The 16125-nt window shown below is 43.6% G+C and overlaps 1 long non-coding RNA gene across 1 annotated transcript in view; it reads right to left on the minus strand.

Moving 5' to 3' along the window:
• Positions 1-357: 357 nt before the first annotated feature.
• The window catches only part of LOC126187341 (uncharacterized), a 654391-nt gene continuing 638623 nt past the window's right edge, over positions 358-16125 (minus strand). The window contains exon 3 of the long non-coding RNA XR_007537713.1: positions 358-477. This is a non-coding gene — a long non-coding RNA (uncharacterized LOC126187341). The remainder of the gene's footprint in view (positions 478-16125) is intronic.

Below are 16125 nucleotides of genomic sequence, written 5' to 3' on the forward strand. Positions count from 1 at the left end.
TACAAAGCTCAGCAATGCTGAAAAAGCTTTTAAATTACTTTTGCAGGTAAGATACAAGGTGACAATCATTGAATCACATTTAAAAAACGTAAATTAGTCACAAACTACAGCATGCACACGCTTTATTCAACATGAAAACGCCGCTACAGATATTCAGATTTATGTTATGACATGATCGATATGCCTGCCATCATTGGCGATGATGTGGCGCAGACGACTAGCGAAATTCTGCACGACCCGCTGAACTGACGGAACATGGATACTGTCGATGCCCTCGTGAACGGAGCGAGGTGGCGCAGTGGTTAGACACTGGACTCGCATTCGGGAGGACGACGGTTCAATCCCGAGACCGGCCATCCTGATTTAGGTTTTCCGTGATTTCCCTAAATCGCTCCAGGCAAATGCCGGGATGGTTCCTTTCAAAGGGCACGGCCGACTTCCTTCCCCGTCCTTCCCTAATCCGATGAGACCGATGACCTCGCTGTCTGGTCTCGTTCCCCGAAACAACCAACCAACCCTCGTGAACGGCTGTTTCCAGCTCAGCGGTTATTGCTGTACACCTTGTCTTTAATACAGCCCCACAAAAAGGAGTCGCATGCTTTCAGATCCAGAGATATGGCGGCCAATCGAGGCCCATGCCAAGGCCTCTGGGTACCCCAGAGCTACAGTCCGGTCCCCAGAGTGCTCCTGCAGGGCATCAAATACTCTCCTGCTTCGATTGGCTAGAGCTCCGTCTTGCATGAACCACATCTTGTCGAAATCAGGGTCACTTTGGACAATGGGGATGAAATCATCTTCCAAAACCTTCACCGAGCCATCAAGGAATATCGTACCGATTCTTCCATGACTGGACATTGCACGACCCGTTGAGGGTGAAGAGACTTCTCGACTGCGAAATGCGGTTTCTCAGTCCTCTAGCCGGCCGGAGTGGCCGAGCGGTTCTAGGCGCTTCAGTCTGGAACCGCGCGACCGCTACGGTCGCAGGTTCGAATCCTGCCTCGGGCATGGATATGTGTGATGTCCTTAGGGTAGTTAGGTTTAAGTAGTTCTAAGTTCTAGGGGACTGATGACGTCAGAAGTTTTCCCATAGTGCTCACAGCCGTTTGAACCATTTCAGTCCTCTATATATGCGCCAATTTTGCTTATTGACGAATACATCCAAGTGAAAGTGGGCTTCGTTGCTAAACCAAACCATACTAATTCCCATCCAAGTGAAAGTGGGCTTCGTCGGTAAACCACACCATACTAATTCCCATCATGGCCAGCGGCCAACCATGTGGATTGAACGTCCTGACGCAAACAGTTCAGAAGTTACGATGACTTCATATAGTTCAGTAACTGTCACTCTGTGCGTGATCTACACGCCACCAGAAGATATGAAGCAATAATCTTCATTGTCACCCTTATCGAGTGGGAGTTTGGATAGACGTGGTGTCGATAACATTAGTACATGAGTATCCTACTGGGCAAATCGTACGCCAATTACTCCTTCTAAGGGAACAGTTATCGATACTGCGATGTATTGAACCTAACTCTCACCTATAAATATTGGATCCAAGAGAACAGGTGGCATGAGTATGCCCCATCAGCTAGGGAGTGGGGTGAGCTTTTGGCGCCCACAGACATGCGTATAGGCAGCTAGTGTGAGAGATCGCCTCGTGAAAACGAGTCAGGGCGTGGTTCCGTTGAAGCGAATGGGGTCTCGAAGTAGATTTGTCAATATTTTGTGATTTGAAACATTATTGTTTATCTTTACGACGATCCAACTGACTCGTCATGGGCAATAGATAACTTCAATGGAAAAGTGAATAGCGTGAGTGAGAGTGTACTCTGAGTGAACTTCAGATCAGTGTAGGGACATTTTAATGAAATCAAGATATATTAAAGCAAGTGTTAAATATAAATTGTTCAGTTTCAGGAGTCCTTATTTATCACAGTATGTTCATTGAGTGAGTGATATTGAAGATTGGAAGCAACAGATTGAGAGGACACATGTCACAAGGGCACACAGTTAAGAAAGTTATTACAGTGATATTCACCAAACGAATCCCATGCAATGCGGAAATGACCGTTGGATGTCAACCAGTAAATGTCGCGAGAGTCGGACCCGCCAGTATTAAACGAGGTAGCGACTATTTTGTTGACAAGAACCAGTAGCAGCAGAATGCGTCTATCAGGAGGGCTCACTGACTTCCATGGTGGACCTGTCACTGACTGACACATAAGTATCTAATCCATCACGGACATTTCAACCCTTCTAAAGCTGCCTATGTCGACAGTTGCTTAAAACCGTTCAATTCACTGGTAACATCACACCCAAGAGTTGTCACTCTATTGTGCAGTCACTCGTACAAGTGTAACGTGCGTTCACTGACAATATAACTGTACTGTAGAAGTAAGTAGTAAGCGTTCTCATTGTCGGCCGGCCAAACGCGGTGACATAAAGCGCGCTTTCATTATTACTTTAGTAAGTTTAGCGTGGAAGCTGGCTGAGAAATTGGAATGTAATGTCTAACAGGGCTGCATTACTGTAGATCCAACATCAAACCAGACAGAGCAAACCAACTATGAGTGACGTCAGCACTTCGCACAGGAAGCATGAAAAAAATAGCTCTGAGCACTATGGGACTTAAACATCTGAGTTCATCAGTCCCCTAGACTTAGAACTACTTAAACCTAACCAACCTAAGAACATCACACACATCCATGCCCGAGGCACGATTCCAACCTGCGACCGTAGCAGCAGTGCGGTTCCGGACTGAAGCGCCTAGAACCTCTCGGTCGCAACGGCTGGCTCAGGAATCATGACTTTCCCAGGGTGTACTATGGGTCTCAGCTCGTGAGTTGCTGATGAGTACCAGCGGTTCCGGCTTGCTGCGCCCTCCATCAGAGGAAGAGAAGGCCGGGGATCACGTCAACATGACAGAGGAGAGGACCTAGCACTTAACGGGTGGATGACACCCTTTGTACGTAAAACATAACGAACAGCGTGTACTTCGCCCGGAATGCACGACGCCACATTTTCCGAGTACGGACCGAGCGAGGTGGCGCAGTGGTTAGCACACTGGACTCGCATTCGGGAGGACGACGGTTCAATCCCGTCTCCGGCCATCCTGATTTAGGTTTTCCGTGATTTCCCTAAATCGTTTCAGGTAAATGCCGAAATGGTTCCTTTGAAAGGGCACGGCCGATTTCCTTCCACATCCTTCCGTAACCCGAGCTTGCGCTCCGTCTCTAATGACCTCGTTGTCGACGGGACGTTGAACACTAATCACCACCACCACCGAGTACGACAAGTGCCTCGTGACGTGCAGTGTTTCGGATAGAGACTGGTGGATATGGAAAATGATAAACTTACTTCCGTTTAACACTGTCATTTATAACAGTACAGGACATAAGATCTTAAATATCTTCAACATTTCGCGGCCCTGTCAGTAACTCTGTAAATATTAATTTTACTTTTAATAATTAACAGCCTCAGTTGCACCGTTTACCTAGAATTTATGGATTTGTAGTTTTAGCTTGACGATGTCCACTGTGGACAAACGCTAGCTACTGTTATTCTGAAGAAGGTAGGGTTATACCGACTGAAACCTAGGTAAATTCTAGGTAAACGGTGCAACTGAGGCTGTTAATTATTAAAATTAAAATTAAGAAAATAAGATGGGTTTTTTTCCGTTTCAGAGGCCACAGCCACAAATTGAATAAAGTAAAGTTCCATTTTCCAACATGGCTGTCAAAGAATCACTGTTATTTACACCACTATCAGCTGATTTCTACTGCTGGCCAGTTTCATGTGCGCACTCCTATTTCATGAATTTGGGGGAGAGTTGCCTAAATTGTACTATTTTTAGCCTTAACTGTAAGTTATAAATTATTTAAACAATGCCAACCTCGTCTTTACGATGTTGTTAGTGGCATCTGATTTAAAGAATGGAAATTCTGAGGAAAGTCAACACAAAATAATTAACTTTTTAAATATCTGCAAGTGGTACAAATTAGGAATCCGGTTTCGTAATTTTGTGCAGAAATTATACCGCCCTTATAAACTATGTCCCTGAACATAGATATATGCACTAGTCTAAGGAAATGTTCCATATTTTAGTTGGTTCAAATGGCTCTGAGCACTATGGGACTTAACATATATGGTCATCAGTCCCCTAGAACTTAGAACTACTTAAACCTAACTAACCCAAGGACATCACACAACACCCAGTCATCACGAGGCATATAAAATCCCTGACCCCGCCGGGAATCGAACTCGAGCATATTTTAGTTGTCACATCGTTATTTGCAGGTATATAATTTAACTTTTTCTCTTCTCCCCCCACCCCCTGCCTTCCTCCACTCCAGCAGACTTTGCATGAATCCAAAATTTGCATTTCACGCATCTTATCATTTCTTCCATTCGATTTTTCTCGCACAGTTCGCCGTATCTTTCCTCCGTTTCGCGAATAAGTTTCTGTGGAGTACCAAAACACTTCCTTTTCAGAGATGGAGCTGTAGAGGGTGCGGCGCTAAAATCCGGACAAATTTCAATTTCCCGCCATGTCGTATTTCCGCTGGAAGTCGTGACTGACGTTCTTTCCTCGAAAGCCATAGGCATCTAGTAAACAGTCAGACCCTCAAAATGACCTAGATGTTAGGGAAAAGTGCAGAGCACAACCGAAGAGTCGCGATTATGAAAGATCTTAGCGCTGCACCTTCGCCCACTGAAATAGTTCGATTCTTCGGGTGCCCGACGTTTATGATGTTGGGGCCGAGTATAATGCTTCGGAGAAGTCTAGGGTTCACGTCCTAGGTGTTGTGTCCAATGAGGGTGATATCATGCCACCGCATTTCATTGAAAAGGGACAAACTGTCGCAAAAGAAGTTTACCTGCAAGTTTTGAGGATTGTGGTGAAACCCTGGATGGTAACTGTGGTCTCCGGGGGACAATATGTCTTTCAACGGGGCGGTGCACCGGCTCAAGCGAGCCATTTAGTCCAAAACTGGCTCTTGGATAACGCTGGAATGTCCTGGTCAAAGGAGTTCTGCCCCCCGCATAGCCCGGATTTGAACTCCCTCGACTACAATGTTTGCAACGTAGTCGAAAGTGTTACCAATAAGACGAGGCACCCTAATGTAGCAGCATCTGTACGCACCTCTATCGAAGCAGCATTCGCGAATACGGACAGCGCTGTTTTAAAGAATGCGTGCGATCGCTTCAGGACAAGATCGGAAGCGGTCATTGCGGCTGAAGGGGGCTACATCCAGTAACGTTACTCTTGAAATATACCACTACTTATATGTAAAAAGATTTTAGTTTACATTTCTATTTTGTTTCAATAAATTTGCTTTAAAAACGTTTCATTTGTCCGGATTTAAGCGCTGCACCTTGTAGTTCTAGATTTCTCCTCCTTCGCTTAGTTAGGTTGCTATTTTTTCCATGAGCTGCTCGTCAGCTTAAAGGCTCCTTGGCTAAGCCTTGAAATTTTGCTTGCAGGTTTCATCATTTACCACAGATTCGACGATATTTCTTAAACGGATACCTTCATCCCACGATTTGCCCACCATGCTTTTTCTGCTTTGAAATTATGGGGTAATCCGTTTTGTTCAACAATGACAAACGTCAATTTTCTTACTTCTGACATGTTTAAATCGAGGATCATCTCTTCAAATGCGAGAATATGCTCTTCCAGTTCCTTTTCAATTTCGTTTGAAAACAATTCGTAGCGGCCAAATATTTTTGTGTCTTATTTTGCATTTTTGTTTTTATTTTCAGCGTGCCTCTTAACTGTGGGCTTAGGCACATTTATGTAATTCCACATTAATTTAATCTGTGCTCCCCATTTAAATATTCCATTACTTCTGGATACCTTTCATATTTGCTCCACATTCCTTAATGCTTTTGTGTCGCCGTATTATAATACAAAATAATAGTTTAATTAATAACATATTAGAATATTCACTACTTATTCCTAAACATTATGTTGCACTAATAATGCTAACGGCATTTTTTTTAACTTGTAATACGACTAAGTTTCTTAAATTGTACTGGTACTATTTCGGAAACTTACAGCGGTACGTTATGGGCAACGTCTACAACTTCTCTTTGTCGATTTCCTACAAAAGAACCACAACGAATACGGATTCATGACTGTCTGAAAACTGAGATTATTTCATGTATATTCATCCACAAATAAAACATTTTGTTGCTATAAACTTCTAACAGTAATTCTCTTCGCCACGTGGACAAAAATTAGATGAAATTAAGAGTGCGTGTTGAAAAGTAATGCCTCCGAATTTTTTATTGTGTTTTCAATATCTCTTACGGTATTCCATGTCATCCAGACTACTCGGTCGACTTCCCCAATTTACTAACGCAAGCTGCATGCCGTCTTGCCGTAAGAGGGCTCCGAATAGAAAAGTGTAGCGTGGCACTGTGTAACGTAACTATTTCGGTGTATGAGAGAGCCTCAGAAATCTGAAAGTACGAGTTTGAAGAGTACGTCCACATGGCGAGCACCCTCTCCTTCAGCATAACAGTGCTGGACCACACACCAGTACTGCAGCATGTGCAACATTCCAAAGCCTTGTGTGCACTGCCGTCGGTCATCCTCCATCCTCCACGCTGATTTTATTTATTTATTTTATTTTATTTTATTTTATTTTATTTTTTTGAGTCTTCAGTCTTCTGATTTGTTTGAAACAGCCGCCACGAATTCCTATCCTGTGCCAGCCTCTTCATCTCAGAGAGGCATTTTCAACCTACGTCAATTACACTACTGGCCATTAAAATTGCTACACCACGAAGATGACGTGCTACAGACGCGAAATTTCACCGACAGGAAGAAGATGCTGTGATATGCAAATTATTAGCTTTTCAGAGCATTCACACAAGGTTGGCGCCGGTGGCGACACCTACAACGTCCTGACATGAGGAAAGTTTCCAACCGATTTCTCATACACAAACAGCAGGTGACCGGCGTTGCCTGGTGAAAAGTTGTTATGATACCTCGTGTAAGGAGGAGAAATGCGTACCATCAGGTTTCCGACTTTGATAAAGGTCGGATTGTAGCCTATCGCGATTGCGGTTTATCGTATCGCGACATTTCCTGCTCGCGTCGGTCGATATCCAATGACTGTTAGCAGAATATGGAATCGGTGGGTTCAGGAGGGTAATACGGAACACCGTGCTGGATCCCAACGGCCTCGTATCACTAACAGTCGAGATGACAGGCATCTTATCCGCACGGCTGTAACGAATCGTGCAGCCACGTCTAGATCCCTGTGTCAACAGATGGGGACGTTTGCAAGACAAACAATTAGACGACGTCTGCAGCTCGGAGACAATGGCTGCGATTACTCTTGACGCTGCTTCACAGACAGGAGCACCTGCGATGGTTCACTCGACTATGAACCTGGGTGCACGAATGGCAAAACGTCATTTTTTCGGATGAATCCAAGTTCTGTTTACAGCATCCGTGTTTGGCGACATCGCGGTGAACGCACATTGGAAGCGTGTATTTCATCGCCATACTGGCGTATCACCCGGCGCGATGGTGTGGGGCCCATTGGTTACACGTCTCGGTCACCTCTTGTTCGCATTGACGGCACTTTGAACAGTGGACGTTACCTTTCAGAGGTGTTACCACCCGTGCCTCTATCCTTCATTCGATCCCTGTGAAACCCTACATTTCAGCAGGATAATGCACGCCCGCATGTTGCAGGTCCTGTACGGGCCTTTCTGGATACAGAAAATGTTCGACTGCTGCCCTGGCCAGCACATTCTCCAGATCTCTCACAAATTGAAAACGTCTGGTTAATGGTGGCCGAGCAACTGGCTCGTCACAAAACGCCAGTAACTACTCTTGATGAACTGTGGTATCGTGTTGAAGCTGCATGGGCAGCTGTACCCGTACACGCCATCCAAGCTCTGTTTGACTCAATGCCCAGGCGTATCAAGGCCGTTATTACGGCCAGAGGTGGTTGTTCTGGGTACTGATTTCTCAGGATCTATGCACCCAAATCGCGTGAAAATGTAATCACATGTCAGTTCTAGTATAATATATTTTTCCAATGAATACCCGTTTATCATCTGCATTTCTTCATGGTGTAGCAATTTTAATGGCCAGTAGTCTATTTGTTGGATGCGTTCCAATCTCTGTATTCCTCCACAATCTTTACCCTCTTCAGCTCCCTCTAGTACCAAGGAAGTCATTCCCTGATGCCTTAGCAGATGTCCTATCGTCCTGTTGCTTATTCTTCACGTCTACGTATTTTTACTCAATATAGTCACCCTAGTGATGAACACATTTCTCACAAAGTGCGACATGCTGATATCCGGCAGAATACCCAACAGCTCAATATGTCAACCGATCACTGGGAAAGGCTAGAGAATTACATCCTCCATACAGTCCCGATTTGTACCATCTGATTTTCTTCTCTTTCCATAAATTAAAGAACACCTTAGAGGACTTAACTCTTAAAGCGAAGAAACGGTGCAAGCAGAGGTTAGGTTGTGCTTCTGTAAATAAAGATTCTACAGTGACGGCATCAACAAACTGGTCGCTCACTGGGAGAAACGTATCAACAAACTGGCCGCTCATTGGGAGAAACGTATCAACAAACTGGTCGCTGTTTGGGAGAAACGTGTTCGTCTCCAGGGTGACTATATTGAGGAACAAATATTTAGACATGAAAAGAAAGATGTTTATCGTTAAGAAAGTTTGTTTTATTTTAAGGCCTTAAGAGTTTTCACATACGAGTATAATGGAGCGTATGGCATCGTTGGCCAGGAGGCCCCTGTTCGGGGAAGTTCGGCCGCCACACTGGGCGCCTTGCGCGCCGGCATGAGGATGAAATGATGATGAGGACAACGCAGCACCCAGTCCCCGAGTGGAGAAATATCTCCAACCCGGCCGGGAACCGAACCCGGGCCCGCTTGCAAGGGAGACGAGCTCGTTACCACCAAGTTAAGCAGGCGGACGTTTTCATATCACTCCGAAAGCATTACTTTTTAGCACACCCTTGTACAACAAAATGGACACTGTCTTCAGACGGTCTGTTCCTCAACATACAGAACTCAAAACTAACAATTATACTCCAAGAAGTACAGATTTCACGCTGCCCTTACAGAATGCCGGATAGGAAGATCAGGAAGATCTGCAGCGGATAGGCACTTGGTGCAGGGAGTGGCAACTGACCCTTAACATAGACAAATGTAATGTATTGGGAATACATAGAAAGAAGGATCCTTTATTGTATGATTATATGATAGCGGAAAAAACACTGGTAGCAGTTACTTCTGTAAAATATCTGGGAGTATGCGTGCGGAACGATTTGAAGTGGAATGATCATATAAAATTAATTGTTGGTAAGGCGGGTACCAGGTTGAGATTCATTGGGAGAATCCTTAGAAAATGTAGTCCATCAACAAACGAGGTGGCTTACAAAACACTCGTTCGACCTATACTTGAGTATTGCTCATCAGTGTGGGATCCGTACCAGATCGGGTTGACGGAGGAGATAGAGAAGATCCAAAAAAGAGTGGCGCGTTTCGTCACAGGGTTATTTGGTAACCGTGATAGCGTTACCGAGATGCTTAACAAACTCAAGTGGCAGACTCAGCAAGAGAGGCGCTCTGCATCGCGGTGTAGCTTGTTCGCCAGGTTTCGAGAGGGTGCGTTTCTGGATGAGGTATCGAATATATTGCTTCCCCCTACTTACACCTCCCGAGGAGATCACGAATGTAAAATTAGAGAGATTAGAGCGCGCACGGAGGCTTTCAGACAGTCGTTCTTCCCGCGAACCATACGCGACTGGAACAGGAATGGGAGGTAATGACAGTGGCACGTAAAGTGCCCTCCGCCACACACCGTTGGGTGGCTTGCGGAGTATAAATGTAGATGTAGATGTAGATGTAGACAGCACAAGAGATAAGAATTAAATATGGCAGTGCTATAAATTACGAGCCGGTACAATATAGGCAACTCTCCCTTACGCTGTCACCCTCTTTAAGTGTATGCAGATGCAAACCTATCATAGCAAACATCTGCGAGAACAACGTCCAAGGGACGTGAACGTTTGAGAATAACATTACTGCAGTAATTTTATTCTAAGGCTCCGTGCCCTTAGACCCTCTGTCATGCTGCCGTTCCTACGCACCCTGCTACGGGTATGTACTTCTTTCCCCAGCGAGTTAAATTACGGCGCGTTACTTTATTAAAACAGTTTTCACACAAATTAATACAAGGTTTATCCCCAACTTGCAGTTTAATTCATATCGCCCTAACCTTGTTACTTAATAGTAGGAAATGAAAACAGCCCACGGACGGCTGATACAGGCGGACAATCACAAGCGTGAAAAGGACAAAATGAAACATGAGAAAATTAGAAGGAAAGCTTAACACTGCAGACAGCTGTTGCTAATCAACAAACCACCAATCTTTATCCACACAAATATCTTAAGATTTAGCACAATTAAGGAAGGTAAGCATACTTCCTTGACAGGGAGGTCAGAAAGACTTACAGAACAATTTAGTACACGGCAGGGTCCTAAACGTTAATTTAAAAAAATTCTCAAACCTAGGATACACATTAAAAACAACCAAAAAATCAGAAAAATCTCTTTCATGGTATATATAAAGAGATAAGGGGGAGATATGATCATTTATGGCAGTAAAACACCGTGTCACTGTCATTTGAAGTTCACGAATTAATGATATTGAGTAATATTTTCTAAACAGAGTGTAAAATGGTTCATTTCTTGAATTACATACAATATAAAACAGACGATGTTCTTATTCTTGAGGTCTTCCCTCTGAAGAGTTGTTTGATGGAGCTGTCCAACTTAGCTCATCCTCTGCAAGCTCCTCCAACCCTGTACAACTACTGGAATCGATATCCATTTTATTCATTTGAATCTGCTTATTGTCGCCAAGCACTGCCCCCCCCCCTCTTCTCTTTCTTAGTTAATTTGTCATCATTTCTCACAATGTAATTATTTAATTATATTCTGTGTTATCCTATTAACTCAGGAAATCTCTTCGGTAGGTAGTGCATCACAGTATCTTTCTTTTCTCCTTTGCGTTGTCTCACGTGTTAATAATTTTGCTCATCGTAATTGCAGCTGATGCAGTAAATGGCTGCATGTGATCCACAAATTATCTAGTTCGTTTCGTAATTACGTCAATAATTCTATGGGATCTTGTTATTTTATTGGAAGCTATACAGCCAGAGTTCTCGTCCGCTTCTAATCACAGTTCTTAACTCCAAACGATCTCTGGCACCGTTCATAAATACAGCCCATTAACTTCCGATTTCTAATATCTGCTGCAACGAAATTAATATACCTCTGTTTAATAACAACATCATCAATGGCGAAATTGAGTAATTTTAATGTTGCGACAAAATTAACTTATTATTTTGTGCACAGAACACCAGCACTCACTACCGATTAAGAACAAGAATCGAAACTCTATCGCTGCAGAACGGCGAGTGAGTTAAAAACAGTCAAAAATATCATATCCGGTTTATGAATGCAAACAGGAAATGAGTAAAGAATTACAGTTAAGAAAAATGTGGAAAGGAGTGAGTAGTTCCAGTGACGTCATATGCAAATGGGTGTCCCACATGAAGTCAGAGCCTGCGGTTAGCAAAAGAGAGGTAAAAGTCGCGCCTGTGTCATGCGGTCTGAATTAATTCAGCCCCATTACGGGAGCGTTTCGATCTCATTCCTCATGAGTCATCTCGAGCACTCTGCCGTCTGTAATTTGGCAAACGACGCTGCAATAGGCCAAATGACCCAGAATTAACGGCTGTGTGGTACCGGGACGCCATAGTTTAGGAATGAGCGAATGGGTCCTTACGAAATGGTAGCGTCACCGACGTTCTCTTATTTCTGTACCAAACTGGCTAGTACTCGTCACAACGCTGGAACATGTCACCTATGTTCTTTCGCTCTAAAATTCACAAACTACTTGACCACTTACTGCATATATATATGTTTTGTCTGTAAAGCCACATTTACTATACCTAAACTCAGAGGTAGATATTTGTCTATAAATTTTATACCATTTCCACACATTTTCAGGTGACAAAATACATTAGTACATTAACAAGTTTGTCTGTGTAGCCATTCTCCGCAGCAAGCCCATAAATACTTGTTTTGTAAATAAAGCTCCTTTTCATGGTGCTAGTTACTTTATTTATCCAACACGCGTTTCGACTACTCTTCTTCTAAGACATCATCAGTGGGATCTATAACTAACAAAACTGTATCGTTATAAATTCCACTGATGATGCCTTAGAACAAGAGAAGGCGAAATGCGTATGGGATAAATAAAGTAACTACCAGCAGGAAAAGGCAGTTTTATTTACAAAACAAGTATTTATACATTAGAACATTACTCATAGTCGCGCAGGAGAGTAAACGTTGGCCGTTCACGGCGTCACGTACTATCATTGTGGTACTCACGTTCTGTATCCATGTACATAGTGATTCCGGAATGATGTTACATACTTTCAAGGATGTTGGAGAAGGGTAAATGCATCAATTTAACCCTGGTCCGGAAATGGCCGAGTAGAAAATTATAAGCGAAAATCGTTCTGATACATCTGACACTGGACCTCTTTTACTGCAAGATCTATGCATTGCATATTGTGAGAGGAGATAGTATGGACCAAAATAGGAGTTATTCGTACACAGTGCCACAGAGATTACAATACTATCCCACAAATCAATCATTTGTACACGCTGTGTACACATCCTTTTAACAGTTGCTTGGTACATACAGTGCTACTTTCATATCTACGGGGCCTTTATTCCAATCAAAACACTGTTCAAATGTCATGTAATGTATTTTCCCGTAATTCACTTCATCTCTCACGTTTGTAATACAGTGGTTTGCTTTCTCGAAAGACATATTTACGATGTCTAATTCGGCTCACTATATTTTGTAGTTTGTTTGTGTGGACTACGCGAACACACTTACCGGTGTTCATATGTATAAGATTCACGAGGTGACCGGTACAAACATCGTATACTTCAGTGTTTTAGACGTGTACCGATGCTACACCATACTACCCCTTGAAATGGAAATTATATACAACCACTATGTCATCAAACACAAGGAGGATGAGGAGAACTGGAAAAATTAATTACGTGGTTTATGAATAGCAAATTGCAATAGAAGTGGACTCCAAAGGATTAGAATTTCTGGTAATATATGAATATACATTGTGACCACCTGTCAAAAGCCTGAATAACCACCTTTTTGTGCAAGGACGTGAAAGAAGAGAGTAAATGAAGTTCTGGAAAGTATCGACAGTGATGTGGAGCCATACCGATTCCATTGCCGTGGCCATCTGCTCTTGGTTTCTCGGTTGGGGATCCACGGCGCGTGCAGCCCGATCCGGGTGGCCCCACATTGCCTCGATTAGATTTAAATCCGGGGAGCTCGGCGCCCAGGGAAGTACGGTAAACCCATCCTGGTGCCTTCGAACCACGCAGGTGCACTGCGAGGTGTGTGACTCGCCACATTGTCCTACTGGCGATGTCATCGTGCCGAGGAGAACCAATTCCTCCTTGTAGAGGTGGACGTGGTCCCTAAGGATAGCTGCATAATTGTGTTCAACCATTGCGCCTCCCAGAATGACGAGATCATTCAGGGGAAGCCCTCCGTCCTGGATACTTCCGACAATTGTTGAGGGTGTCTGCTTTTAAAGGTTTCACGTCGAACACGTTAAAGTCCATCTGCCCTTTGGAGCATAAAGCATGGTTCATCTGAGAAAGCCACCTGTCGCCACTCAGTGAAAGTCCATTTAGGATACTGTCGTGCAACTTACAGCCTTCCTGCCGAAGAACAGCAGACAGCGTGGGTGTACGAACCAACCAGATACCTGCTGCGGAGGTCCGTATGCAGCACGTTCGCTGAACGATCGTTCAGGAGAAACTGTTGGTAGCCCCTTGGTTCATCTGGACGGACAATTGGTCAGCAGTTGCACGTCTGTTCGCCCGTACGCATTACCACAGCATTCGTTCACGCCTGTCATCTATGGCCCACGTTGCACCACACTTGCCCAGGTGCTGGTTTTGCTAGCGCCACTTAGCCATGCATGGTATACATTAACAACTGCAGCACGCGAATAGTTTATAAATTTAACCGTTTCGGAAACGCTTCGAGCTTTAGCCCGAAAGCCACTTTAAATGGGGCAGCTAGCGGAGAGCTGGGAGTGGCGATGGCTGGGAGGTAAAACTAGACATTTGCACCACAAAAGGACATTTACCTGGAAAACATCAGTTACAACTGATTAACATAAAATTCAGATATTCCACTTTGCTTTTTAGTGCTAAATGCTTGCTAACGGCAGCAAAATCAAGTACTCTTATAGTTCAAATATTTTTTAACAAATCGGAAGATTGATTTTACTCGTTAGTGATTATTAATATTTTAGCAAACGACTTCTCTATTGTAACAGTAGCCAAGCAAATGAGTAACAATTTAAAAACATAACAATATTAACAGCATAATTACAGGAGATAACTAAAGGGGAAATTTAATTAGTTGTAGCCTACGCTACACCTGGTTCAATCTATCTCAGACAAACAAACCAAAGACAGAAAAAAAATATACGTTAGACGTATTGATGCGAAGCAACATTCAAGGACGTCTAAGAATCGTCCCAGATGAACCAGTGAACCGTCACAACTAATGACTGTACGCCATACAACTTAGAAGTATGATTAAGAAAATGAAACCCTAGCTATTGAATGAACAGGTATGTTTAAAATACTGAACTTCGAACAAACCCCGTTCTACACATTCAAGAATGTCTTTTCAACAATCATAAACTCCAAGCAAATCACCTATTTCACCAAAAAATTTTAAAAATGGCAATTATTGGGCAAAATAAATTTACTCTCAAAATAATTTTCCAGTTTAAACAATATTTAAGCAAATCAACAGCAGATTTTTAAAAAAAGGTATCAACGGCTTGGAGCCCGAAAGACTCAGCAGGCTCATGCTTAACAAAATCAGTTCACCTCGCCCAGCACACATAAATATGGTCAATACAGACCAGTTCCTGGAACCGTGCGACCGCTACGGTCGCAGGTTCGAATCCTGCCCCGGGATGGGTGTGTGTGATGTCCTTAGGTTAGTTAGGTTTAACTAGTTCTAAGTTCTAGGGGACTGTTGACCTTAGAAGCTAAGTCCCATAGTGCTCAGAGCCATTTGAACCATTTTTTGAAACAGACCAGTTCAGTGGGCTCAAGAAACAAGCCTAGGAAACATGAGCTTGCCCATGCACTGTACACATGTGGCAGACACATTAAACACATAATCGTCAAAAGGCAATTGTTCCAGCTGCACCTCGGCAAATGAGCCCAGTAACGCCGCTACTGGTACACATCTCTTCGAAGTGTGTTTGCGTAACTACTGAACATAAGCACGCCAAGGGACCAAACAATGTATTCACCAAACAATTCTATATGCGTCCGCTGTTCCACTCTGTCCGTATACCCACTGACCGAACAGCGAAGGCGAATCAAGTTTGTACTGAAACTCGGGCGTCATGTTTCTCAGACAAATGAGCTTATCAATCCTAGAGCCGGTCATCAAGACACCTCTACGCCGAGTTGAGGTTTACATCCATACGGAATGAACATTTGTCGCTGATCACGTCGTTCCTTCTCCAGTAGCGGTAAGACGGAACTGACCAAGAACCAAAGCAGCTCGGTGCTAAGTTACCGCGGCCCGTCACCCTTTAGAATATGGTAGGTAATTTATAATTCCTGCGTGATAAAAGATCCGCAAAACTCTAAATGTGACATGTAAATATTTAGGAAGGGAAGTGACTGTTCCAAGCTGTGTACAATAGGTAGTAATGACACAGTCCACAATCAGACACCACGTGGAATGATGTCGTGCTCCCAGTATTAATACCAGACACCATGCACTGAGTACGTCCGTTTAAGGTTACAGTACGAGCCTGAGGCCTGTCCCATAATGATGGTACAATAACGGTCAACGTTTTAACGCCACAATTCGATGGTAGAGTGCCAAAGTAACATGTTCCTTCACGAATCTCGTTTTTGTGTTGGTGCAATGGTTATAGACAGTAGATTTCTCAGTGGCTGGT

Source organism: Schistocerca cancellata, chromosome 5 (genome assembly GCF_023864275.1).
Source record: "Schistocerca cancellata isolate TAMUIC-IGC-003103 chromosome 5, iqSchCanc2.1, whole genome shotgun sequence".
In the NCBI taxonomy this organism is placed as follows: Eukaryota; Metazoa; Arthropoda; class Insecta; order Orthoptera; family Acrididae; genus Schistocerca; species Schistocerca cancellata.